We start from the raw sequence: 13196 nt of genomic DNA on the forward strand, positions 1-13196 counted from the left end.
AAAACTGGAATATAAACTATAAGCTTTATATCAATATTAAATTTCTTGAACTTGATAACTAAGTGGTCTTAGGAAATGTATGTTGCAGTATTAAGTGTTCAAGGAGCATGGTGTATTGATGTATACAACCTAAACGCAAATGTTCAAAAAATGGACTGATAATCAGGTAGACAGACAGACAGAATGACACAGCAAATGTGGCAACATGTTAAAATTGCTGGATCTGGGTATCTGGTGACTAGGGATTGCTGGATTCCCAGTATAGGAATTTTTCAAATAATTACAAAATTACTTTTTTAACTGTCCTGTAAGTTTGAAAATGTTTCAAAATAAAAAAGTTTAAAATTAAAAACAAAAGTATGTTTAATAGTTAAAGAGATAATACAAACTATGGGAGTTAAGAAATCCCTAGCTCCACTTAGTCTTACTCTTTTCCTTTTTTACCTCTCCTGGAAAACCAAAACTGAGAAAGGCTTAAATTCCCCAGGCTGAGTAACCTTGTCTGCAAGTGGATAAACGTGTAAATTTGCAGGATTGAGATGCAGCAGGTAGAAGCTTTGAGTATTTTGTTTCCATTGAATTGAAACCAATAGAGATGAACTGAGCATGGCTATTTTTGCTTCAAAGTCAGCTGCTTGATAAAGCAGGGAGAGCACAGAACTGCTGAGGCAACCAGACCAAGATTTGAATTCCAGCTGCTCCACTTACACCATGGGAAAAAAATTAATTTCTATCAGAAACTCAATCTTATCCGTTAGTGCCCCACTCATGGAATTTACATACTTATGGGAGCAGACAGGAAATCAGTAAGGAAATATACATCAGAGGATCTCACATGATGGAAAGAATAAAACAGTATGAGGGCTAGGGAATACCTGGTCAAAGAAGGCGTTATTGATAAGGTCCTAATTGAGCACACACCTGAAGGAAGTGAAGGAGTAAACTGTGGAGATATTTGGGAAAAAGAAACTTCTAGAATTAGAGATTAGAAATCAGCAAATGAAAAGGTCCTAACGCAGAGGTAAGCTTGTGGGGGGGGGGGGGATAAGGAGGGGGAATACGGGGGAAGGAACATCAAGGAGGTCAGAGTGGAACCAGGGATGGAAAGGAGTGGAGTTGAGATAAAGGAAGTGGTGTGGACCAGACAATGATGGGATTTGTAGGCAGTGTGGAGACTCACCCAACAAGTGTAGGAAGGCATGGGTTGGAACACAGGCCAGCATCTCCTCTGACTGGTAAAGGTGATGGAAACTGTTGTGAGCAGAGCAGAGGCACCCTGTGCGAAAAGGATCACTTGGACTGCAGTGGAGAGGGCCTAGATTAGCTACGAGTGCCTGCATTTGGGTCATATTTAAAGCTGGTGCTGGGAGGATTTGCTAATGGGCATCCAAGCCATTATCCTTAGCTCAAGGAATATTGGCTGGTCTTGTCAGAATAAAACAAACTAAATTAAGGGCCTAGAATTTAGTAGATGCTCAAAAATATTAGTTCTCTTCCACCATCCCTTGAGGATTCTCCAGCCGCTTAGCATTTGTAAAATATAGTTGAGTATGGCACTGGGTGCTTTCTCAGCTATTATCTACTACTGCCTCCTGTGTCCTTGACCACTTGTTTTCTGAGTGAATAAAGATGAAAAGGTTAGCATCACATGACTTTATATCTGTCAGTGGGGCAAGAAGAGATAAGAAATGCTTGAGATGATAAATTTTCTCTCCCAGAACAACCTCAAGGTTTGTTGTAAGATTTCACATTAAGTCAAAGCAAAGCAACACAGTGTTTTTTGTGTCTCAAAGCCTTAATTCAGGTATCTTTAAAGGAGCCCTGAAAAGGAACAACCAACAGTGACAAAAGATTTAGCTCTAGAAGTGAGCAAATGAAAAAAGAGAAATTTTTGAAGATTAGAAATACAGAAAAATGATTGTTTACTTAGGAGAATGCCTACCATTTGATGAAAAGTCACCCCATTTGGCATGAATCTAATTCATTTTCAATGATTAAGTCATGAGACCTCTCTTCTTTAATATGAACATTTCATGTTGTGCAGTTGTTAAAGAGAATAGCCCCGGTTTTTATTAATATCCTGCTCCTGCATCTCCATGTAAACACTGACACTTGTCCTTTCCCAGGGTTAGCATCTAAAAGTTCCTTAGGTTGTTCTATCATCAAGGGAAACCACCAGGAACTGGGCTTCCACCAACCCTCGGTCTTTGGTACTCAGTTAAATTCACACAGTACCATGCTAGTTTGAGCGTCAGTATTCCTGTTTTTCAGAAGCAGCACTTGAGATTCAGGGAAGCCAGATCATTTCCTCCAAGACTCACAGCTGCTCTGTCATGAACCTGGGGAATGACTGAAGCTGGACAAAATCCAAAGCCTCTCTTCTTTGGCCTCAGATGTCCTTCCTTTCTGTACCTTCTCTATCACAGGCTGGGTGTTTATTCTCTCTGGCATCCAGGATTATTTCACCACCACTCATAAAGCATTTGTTTCAAGGATTACGAATATTTTTATCAGGAACAACTTTAGGCAGATAGAGCATGATAGAGATTTCGGGGAATGGTGACTCACACTTGGCATGACTCAATTTTCCTTCCAGTCATAGACATATCTTCAGAGTTCACAGTTATGATGAGTAGGTTATGGCAAGTAGTGAACTCATGCCAGATATAACTTCACCAAACCACTGTCATCCAAGGGGCGGGGACATGATTGTGTGTGTGTGTGTGTGTGTATATTTACAAACATATATGACCAATGTCCCTCTGTAGGGCAGAGCTTAGTGGACCATTGTTCACAGTTGGATACCTGTCTTTTTCATCCCCAAACTTTTTAGCCTTTTGATTACTGTTATTATCTACCTTTAAGAAAAACAGTCATAGAAGGAAGGAAACAATGAGTATCTCATAAAACATGACTGGACCACTTCTGTGCTAAAGTGATTTGGTGAAATGGCAAAACTACATTGCTTTAATTGTTGCATGTGTGTTTTCTTGTTCAAACTAGTCTGTTAGTGGCTCAAGAAGAGGAATACTATTCTCCTTTCCTTCCTTCCTCCCTCCTTCCCTTCCTTCATTCTTTCCTTCCTTCTCTCTCCAAAATTCCCCTCGCTCCCTCTCTTCACTTATTTATTTAACAAATGTCAATGGAGTGCTTACCATGCAGCAAGCATTAGGCACTGTGCTCTCTTTAAAACCAAGCACTCATAACACAATAGGACATACATAGCTGAAAATCCCTCTGTGAATGAAAAAGGCTGCACCCATGACAGCAGCTGTTGAGTCCTGCTGCTATTATTATCAAGCCCTCCCTTATCCTGATGCTCCACAGCTATGGGCACCTTGCTATTTTCCATGTTAAGAAATGGGAGCAGGGAAAAAGAAGAGCCAAAGCATACTATGATTACACTATAATTTATGCAGTGTTGGAAAGAAGGCAGAGGAAGAACCAGGAAAAGGTCCCTTTGGTTCTAGAAAATATCCTGAAAAGGGAAAGGCTTATCAGGCCCTCAAAGCCACCCAGGCAAGTAGGCACTTTTGGAAAAGAAGCAGAGGAAAGGGAACCAGAGCAGGTTTAAGTGACTGGAGTCAATCCTAATTGATTCTCAGTGGCAGCAACGTGATAGGATATACCTCGAATAGCTAGAAGTGAAACCTCCTGGCTTGGAAATGCCAGGTGAATGTTCCTTGGCCTTTGAATCACATCCAAAGGATCAGTGGGATAGGTTTACTGGTGGGGAAGACCACTGAAAGACTGTCTGAAGAAGATTTTCAGTGGCATATCTGTGAAAGTGTCCTCCACAATCCTAAAACGCTGTGTACAGCGGAACCTTAAGAGACCTAGAGGTTTCCAAATCTGAAGCCTGTCTGGGAACTCATCCTGAAAGGGAGACAAACCAAGGTCAAGAATAAGCTATCCCACTGACAGACAATTAAGGAGCACCTGGAGAGGTTTGGTGTCACTGCTTGGAAGATCTCATTCATGAAATTGCCTTCCTGGGGAAGCATTTCCAGAGGGTCTCCCAGATCTTGAATGCATTCCATAAGTTAGGTTCAGGTGTTAACTTGGCCAGGTGATGGTGCCCAGTTGTTGTGTTGCTGTGGACTTAAATCATCAGCATGTGAACTACATCTATGGCTGATTACATCTGCTGATGGCTAAGGACAGTGCCTTCGGCAATGAGTGACACTGAATTCAATTAGCTGGAGGCTTAAAAGAGAGAGGTCAGAGGAAAAGCTCAACAGCTCAACACTCCTCAGTTTAGCACTCAGAGCAACTCAGATCCAGATGTTTGGAGATGCAAAAAGGAACCACCCCAGGGAAAGCCATTTGAACCCCAAAGCCAGGAGAAAGGCCAGCAGATGTCCATGTGTCTTCCCATGTGACAGAGAAATCCAGAGGAAAGCCAGCTGCTTTTCCTCTGAGGAAATATAAATTTGTAACTAAATAAATACCCTTTATAAAAGCCAGTCCATTTCTGGTGTATTGCATTTTGTCTGCTTTAGGAAACTAAAACACTACCTCTTGGTGGCCTGTCACGTTACCAAGAATAAAGTGGGATTTCTCATGATGGGCTCAGCTAGTTATCGGGGCTAAAGTAACAATCAGCTCATCTGACAGCTTACCTAGACCTGCAGTCTCTGAAAGTACATTGCATTGGAGGTCTATGTTTGTTTTCTGAGTTGTTATCAAGTACCTTCAAAGAAAATTATTTTCTGCTCTATCTTCACAAATTGGAGGGGAAAGATCAGGCAAAAGACAGTTGATGATATGCATGGCAGGCACTTCTCATATCACAGCCTTGTTCTGAGGAAAAGTTCCAGTGGCTATTCCACATGGCTACCCCCTCTTCTGAAATCAATCAAGGACACATAATTGCCATGGAGAAGGGAATTCTGCTGTCATATCTTCTATCATAATGTTGGTGAATACCCAAGCATTTATACAATGCTCCCAGACACCCTGCAGCAGTGGACCAAGCCCAGGACAGACATGGACCCAGGGGTTCATTCCTAGAGCCTTGTTTTGGAAAGAACTTGAAATGCAGTAAGAGGAACACAAAAATGAATGCTCAGATAACTCTGCTGTGAGTTCACATTTCAGCCTTTTGCTGAGAGCTCTGACGGGGCTGGCTCTAAAAGTGCATCTGGTGGCCTCCTTTTAGCCTGCAAATTACTAGTCCTTTCCTAAAATTTTAACCAATTCTTGGATAACAGACCCTGTTGAGGATCTATGAGAAGGGAAGGATCCCTTCCCTAGGAAAACATAAATGCACTCAAAGTTCTGCTTGGAATTTTAGGGTGTCTGCGGTCTTATCCTCAAGGAACTATACACCTACGGTGAAGAAGTCCTGCTCTATCAGGCTGGTCACCCAGGCCCTTCCCTTGCTAGTCTCTGCTTCCTTGTCCTACTATAAAGATGGTGTTTTCCTTTCAAGCCAATTGGGTGTACATCTGGTGTTTCATACTGAGGACACGGAGGTGGAATGCTAAGGCTCCTGCACCAACTATAACACAGAGAAATGCTGACCACTTGTTTCCCCCGGGCTTCAGGATGAAATAGTCTTCTTTCCTTGATAGTCAGCTCTCTTTACATTACCTAGATCCCTAAGTAGTGAACAGAATTTGCACTACTCAGCCTTTTAAGTCCCAGGCAAGCAAGTTAGATGGACTCTTTTGTGCTTTCACTCTTTCCTTGAATATTTTGGACCCCAGGCATATTGCCTCTGCTGCACTGATATGATGTTGTAAACCAGCTATAGGGTTCCTGGGGACATTACAACTGAAAAAGGGTTTGATCCTTCTTGTGTCCACCCTTAGAAAGACCTTCCCTTTGCTGCTATCACTCGATGGCCTTAACTTCCCATCTAAGCAGTTAGTAAAATCTACCAGGTCCAGATGAAGACTTGAAAGCATGCATAACCATTGTGTTCTCTGGTCACTTAAGATCAGCTCTGTTTGTAACTTTGGCTCACGAGGCCCTCAAACATAGCTGTGAAAGTGAGTTAGAGGGAGAAAATGCCTTAAAGTGTGCCAAGTTATGAGGTAGTTCATTAGGTTGATTGGCTCAAGAGTTAACCTGCCAAGAATAGAATTGTTGTAGATGTTCCTTATTCTGTAAAGCGTTAAGAAGTCAGATGATCTCAAAATGATGTATCACAAAGACATGAAAAGAAGCAGTTTTGAGGGATGGAAGCCAAGGGTTTATGTCCCAGGTCTGTCTTGTAGTAAATATGGGAATAGTGTTTCTAGCTTGCCTATAAAATACTAATAACATCTAGCCAGTCTACCTCACAGGTTAGAAAGAGAAAACAAAATAAGTTTTCAAACGTAGAATTGATAAGAAGTTATAAAAAGTGTGTACTGATGTTTGGTGTGCCATGATATATCATTCTCTAAACTTTTTGTTTAGACTTACAGGATTCTTATTTTCTGAGAAAAGCTACACCTACTATATTATAAAATCTGCAGGTTAGTATTTGCTAATATGAGTAACTCATGATATTCAGTGCATATACATGATATGTTCTAGGTATTGTAGGAAAAACAAAAACATAAAACCTAGGGATCAGGAGTGAACCACATGGCCTATAAGGAGACTGACTAGAAAAGGTGCTGGGGGAACCTTTCCTCTTTGCTCTAAGCCTCTAGTCTCCTGGTGACATAATTGGTTCCCTGGTTCTACAGGTTTTGCTCAATGGCTTTTTAAAATGTTTGAGTATGTCACTTGTTTAAAAGTAAAATTTTTGTACAGTTAATACTGTATGTGAAGGTGAATGTGATTAAAAGGGGAAATCTTAGGTGGCATATATGTCACTAGCATAAAAAAAAAGGACAGCACAGCACAAATAGGGAACTCTAATGTAAACTATTGTCTACAGTTAATAGTACTATTATAATAATATTCTATCATCTATTGTAAGAAAGGTACTACACTAATGCAAGTGTTAATAAGCATGGTAGCTCTGTGTTCTCTGCATGAATAAACCTACAACTTCTCTAATAAAAACAATTATTAAAATATATAATTTATATTTGCTTTAAAAATATAGTCTGAAATAAAAACACGAATTCTGTTTATTTCACAGCAAAATAATTGAGAAGCCAGCTAATTATTGGACTTTTTCATCTTACCATTTTAACCCTCTGCAAGCTTTTAATGTGCAGACGTTTGAAATAATGCACAAAAAATTTTTACTAAGTGGCTGATTTTTAAAATTTTCATTTGATGCTTTGTGTTGAATGGACACCATTCAACATAGATAAGAAATCATGGATAAGCACCTCAACACAGATAAGAAGAACTACATATTCACCCATCCTCTGGACCCACTTTTTCTCTTATGTTCCATTTGACTATGTCACAGTCTGGGATAGATATGAGGTCCTTAGGTGAGGGTGGGGAAAGAAGATGAATCTTCAAAGTTATGATTTCTTAAGGATGGGGTGTTTTGCCCCACAAATGCTTGACTTATATGCAAACAATTCAATAATATATGCTGAAATCATGACTCTCTTTTAAGTATAGTTCAGAAAACAAACTTTTTCAGCGATAATTTTAATTCTAGATTGGAGCAAAAGGTCATTATAGTCCTGGATTACATAAGACTTGGCATTGTAGATACACTGTCTTTTATTCTTGTGTTTATCCTATATTTGTCCCACCAAACTACGTACATAGTTGTTCTTTGTGTTTCAAAATAGCCTATTGACAATGAATTGTATTTTGCAGCTTCAATGATCAGTGGCTTTTTCTGACAGCCTCTCTGTGGTTTTTTATTTTCCTGCCTAAAAAACTCATTTACTGTGTGTAAAGAATTTCCAAATGCACAGTAATAAGTATTATCATTGTTCCAGCATGCCTGCTTCTAGTGTTTACTGTCATTCACATTATCTCCATTTATATTCTCCTTTCATGGATGTATGCATTTGTTTCATCTGTGCTGCAATTTTCTGATTCTATCTTCATGTTCCAAGTTTTTGCATATTGACTTTTTCCTCTTCAGCACTATTCATAACATCTCTCGAGGTATGGCTCGCTTAGAGTTTAATTAACTTAATGTTGGTATATTTCCCCCTAGATTATTAACCAAGATATAGAAATTGTGTCACTAAATTGGACTACTATTATGCTGCTATGCTTTCCTTAGGCTTTCTGGAGATTAAACATATTCAATTCAAGTGAATTAAATTGCTTAACTTGTCTCTACTTGAAAAAATATAAAAGAAAAATATACAAAATCTCCAATATAACACCAAAGATAAAATTTTATTGGTTGAGTATATGAGAGACATGTTTTCATATTATTTGATCTGAATAAATTTCTGTCCACTCTATTTACTCCCAATTTTTGTGTAACCTGCCAAGGTTTCCAGAAGACAAACTTTGCAGATTTACCAAGAAAGGATAAGTGGGTAGAAACATACCGTAGTAGTTGTGATGGCTAAAAACTGTCTTAGTTTTCTCAGCAGCTGTGACAAATAACACATACTGGTTTGGCTTAAACAACTGGAATTCATTTGCTCAAGGTTTCAGAGGCTAGAAAACTTGCTTCCTCCACACTTAGCAGCTCCTCCCAGAGTTCTGGCTGGCCAACAATCCTTGGACTCCTTGGCTTTCCTGTCACATGGCAATGTCCTCCACTCTGTCTTCCAGCTTCCTGCTGATTTCTATCTTTAGGCCCCACTCTGTGGCATTCATTCTCTCTGTCCAAATTTCTTCTCCTCATCAAGGACTCCAGTGATCCAGAATAAGATTCAACCTCATTCCACTGGACCATGCTGTAACCAAAACAGCATCTTCAAGAGATCCTTTTTACAATGGGTTCACATCTACAGGAATGTGAATACAGACCAAGACTGTGTATAAATTAGGGTACACAACTCAGTTCACACAGGAGTTGAGAGCTCCAGGATCTATAGTCAGTTGCCTGGGTTCTGGTCTTGGCTCCCCCATTTTCTGGGTATGTGAACTTCAGCAAATTTCTTACCTCTCTAAAACTGAATTTTCCACCTTTTGGATACAAAAATTGGACATATCTTACAGGGGTGTTCATATTTAGAAGAAAAGGCACTTAAATTATTTCGCATAGCACCTGATATAGAGAAAGATATCAACAAATGTTAGCTGTTAATATGTTCTCTAAGAGAATGCTTAATCTACTGGAAATGAAAAGGCTGAAACGCATTCTTCCTTAATGGACAAAGAATGCTTTAAACACAAAGCATAAATTAAAAGTTCCTGTACGGAACTTGATTCTCTGCTATGTCTGCCAATGTCTAGACATCAAGCTCTGCATAATAAAGAAAAATTATAAATTAAAATGGGGAAAAATCAGTAAAAAAAAAATCTGGACAAAGTTTTAATAAGTATTTCAATGACTTTTGTTTTCATTTTTCAGTCCAAAAGTCTAGAACCATGAAAACACAGTCAAAGTTTTACTAAAGGTTTAAGTTACTTTCTGGTAGTTATTGAGGTAACCTGTGGATATAATTAATCTTCTACAGTTAAATAGAACTTTCTTTCTACTTTTTCTTACATGCAGTGGCCCATTTATTAGACAAGATTATCTGCTACAGAAAGACACAGAGTACTATGTATGTGTCCATTCTTCTACAGAGGGATTCAGAATTAACCTCATGTTTGGCCAATTATTTAATTAGAGAACAGGTTATACCTATTGTTCTTAAAAAGAATATGTGTTTTTCCTTCTTTTACAAAATGAGTTTGATATTGAATTTCTCTTATAGTTCTATTCTTTTCTAGATATAAGAAGTTCAGTACCTACTTGGGTACTTGGAATCCACCTTCAAATGGGGTTGAAATATTCAATTCCCCAGTTTTTCCTATCCTGGTAAAGAGCACTACTAGTTTCCCAGGACAGCAACTTGGCAGTCATCCTTAATATTTTGATACCTTTAGCTCTTCCCATATTCACATTCAGCTTTTCACCAAGTCTCGCCAATTTTACCTTAAAAACTTATTTTGTGCTCATCCATAGTGCTCTATCTTCATTGCCTCAATTTCATCTATGCCAACAGCTTTGTCCACCCAGACTGCTCAGCTGGCCTCATAATCAGTCACTCTGCTTTCCTTTGGCTCCCTTCCCCACAGCAGCTCTAGTAATCTCTTTAAAATATAAATCAAAATGTTACTCTCCTGATTAATCTTCTAAAATCTTCCTGTTGTGCTCAGAACAAATTCTGAATACCTTGCTATGGCCTAAAATGTTCTCAAATATTCTATCTCTGCCTGCCTCTTGATATTTCTTCCCATGAAATGCCTTGCATACTGAGATGCACTCACGTCTCAGCTCCTCAAACTTCCAAGCTTCCTCAAACATGCAGTAGTTTAGAAACATACCTGTACATAGGTTGCCATTCCTCTCATGAAGATTTGGAGGTCTATGTCATACCCCTTTAAATATGGGCGGGTTTGTGTCTGCTGTGGCCAATAAAGTATATTAGAAGTGATATTACATGACTTCTAAGATCAGGTTGTAAAAGTCTATGCAGTACCCGTTGTTAGCACTCGATATTCTTAGCTGTTATATAAGAACCTGGACTGCCCTGAGGCTCCATACTTTGAGGAAACACAAGCCATGGAGACAGATGTGTGCAGATGATTGGATCGACAGCCCCATCCAGTCAAGCCCAGCTTTGGTCTTATGAGCGAAGAAGACTCTTGATGATTTTATTTCCTAGCCATCCAAGTTACTTCCAGATGTTTGAGTCTTCCCAGCTGGGGCCCCAGACATTGCGGGGACAGTCATAAGCCATCTGAGGAAGATTAAAGTGCATGCCCAGTTTGGACATATTCTGGGTCTTGGTCTGCATTCTGCTTGGTGTGGACCCGTTGTAAACAGATCTCTTCAAGACGTGACTTCAGTTATCTGTGGCCCAACTGAATCAGGCTGGACTTTAATCCAAATTACCGAAGTTCTTTATAAGCAGAGTGAAAGCATATGGAGAGAGAAGCCACCGGGAGCAGTCAGAAGTCGGAAGTCAAAAGAACCCAGAAAAAGAAAAGAGAAGATGCTGCCAGGTGCACTAGCATGTGACAGAAACGCCAAGAACCCAGAATCACTGGCAGCCAGCCCCATAATGCCACAATCTTCTGGGAGAAAGCCTTGCCTTGCTGATACCTCAATTTTGGACTGCTCTTAGCCTCAAAACTGTGAGCCAATGAATTTCCACCTTTTAAGATAATTGTATGGTATTTGTTTTAGCAGCTAGGAGACTAAAACACTATCTCTGTTGAACCCTGTTCAAATTCCTGACCCATGATCACAATAAATTGGTTGCTATTTTATGCCACTAATTTTGGGACAACTTGTTACGCAGCTATAGATAACTGGAGAACCCCCTCAGGGTCTTCATATATGCTCTTCTTTCTCCCTGGAATTAGTCTTCTCCCTTCTTTTTATCATCATTCTTTGGGTCTTGCCTTTAACATAACCTCCTTGGAAAAGTCTCCTCTAACTACCAACGCGAAGTGTTTCTCTTCATTTGACATCTAGTTCCCCGTTCTTCCCCTTCAGAACTTCATAAACATTTACCATTGTTTAATTTTTTTTATTTACTCAAGTTCTGCATCCTTCACAATACTATTTTTGTCTTATAAAAGTAGTAAGCACTTTCCCTTTGTCCACACTGTATGGCAAGTTCTCTAAGAGCTCATAATGAGAGGCTATTGAATATTTATTGAATAAATAAAAGACAGATCTGGGTTTGGTTCAGGACTGCTCATACCCTTATTTTTTAAAACAGTCACTGAAAGTAAACTAGTCAGATTTAGGAAAAGACTCAGTTAAACATAATCAGTGCACTTTAATTGCTAACATGGAAAGATAATCTGTGCTGGTTACTCCCCCATGAGTAAACAATTAGTGTGGACTCACTTGTTCATTCATGTGATTTGGTGGAAAGTGATAATTAGGGCACTTTTGAATGCTGCTCTATGCAAGTTTAATCTAGATGTACATGACGCAATGATGAGCAAGGAAACTCACATGCAAATGTATAAATAAATCCTCTACAGAAGGGCACTGTGGCAACTCAAATCTAATTCCTGGCAATTTGAGGTAAGAGTAAAGACAGATAAAACTACGCTCCTGGGCCAAAGATACCAATCAGTCTGCACTGGGCGGGTGAGGTTGGTTTTCAGGTTCTCCAGTTAAAACCAGACCATGCCTCTAGCTGTCTACGGACACAGAAGACTATAGTTTAGCAAATTTGTAGATAGACCTGTTAGGAATCAAGGAAGTCAGCCTCTGGAGAGGACTGGAGGCCTGGAACCCAAGAACAGGGCTGGGGACCCAGGATCCAAGACCGGGACTCTCATACGCAGTGGGCAGGGCCACTGGACCATCAGGAGGAGGAGGGAGTGGCACTGCCTTAACAAGCCCAGCTTCACAATTCCGAAAGTCACTTCCTTTTGAAATAATATCTTTGTTTCTTTTTTTTTTTGCCCAAAAGTTTTATAATGCTTTCTAACTAATTCCCTCAGTATTCATGAGTTATATATTACCTCAACCTATGATCCATGTGTATGCACCTCTGCCAAAATCTGAAAATGATCTCTGTGTAGGCTGCTATGAGGGGGTGGGTGTGGATGGATGCATGGATCAAGAGGAAAGAGAAAAAGGAGAAATGTGACTAATGTGGCAAAGTAGGTTACAGAACTGGCTGACTGCTTCCAGACATCTTGATTTAAATCCAGAGTGTGTCAAACTGGAAACAAAAAACAGCAGACTATCATGCTTTCCAAGATTGCTGATCTCATACACAATTGTGTCAAAGGAGGATTCTGTGAATAGGGCATATTTCTCTTGACAATCAAAAATGTTTTTAGACTCCTTTAGATAAAGTTGGCCGCACAAAGGTAGTAGGGAAGAGAAGGAGGCTGAAAAGCTTCTAAGGGGATATGCCCAGCACCGAAAGAGAGTATAATATGCATCTGGACCTTTTAAAAGACATCTGCATGGTTAGTAAGGTGAAAAAGTCAAATGCTCACTGCTTAACTGTGGAGGTGGGGATTCTTTTCAGAAGGTTCCCCCTAAAACTCTGTCAGCATCAGACTTGAGGAGGTGGATGTCTTTCTGAATGGGGTGAGATCCTCCGATCTCTCAGTACCTGAAAACCTCAGAGATTCCATCTGGGCCTTTCTGAGCAACCCAGCCTTCTGATTCATGTGCCTCA

At 39.8% G+C, this 13196-nt stretch overlaps 1 protein-coding gene and 1 pseudogene across 1 annotated transcript in view; one reads left to right on the forward strand and one right to left on the reverse strand.

Moving 5' to 3' along the window:
• LOC143676780 (ribosomal protein uL30-like pseudogene) overlaps nucleotides 1–4073 on the forward strand; it is a 35535-nt pseudogene extending 31462 nt beyond the window's left edge.
• Nucleotides 1–13196, reverse strand: part of NXPH2 (neurexophilin 2) — a 119105-nt gene that overhangs the window by 48389 nt on the left and 57520 nt on the right. The window lies entirely within an intron of this gene.

The sequence above is a fragment of the Tamandua tetradactyla genome, chromosome 3, assembly GCF_023851605.1.
Source record: "Tamandua tetradactyla isolate mTamTet1 chromosome 3, mTamTet1.pri, whole genome shotgun sequence".
Lineage (NCBI taxonomy): Eukaryota > Metazoa > Chordata > Mammalia > Pilosa > Myrmecophagidae > Tamandua > Tamandua tetradactyla.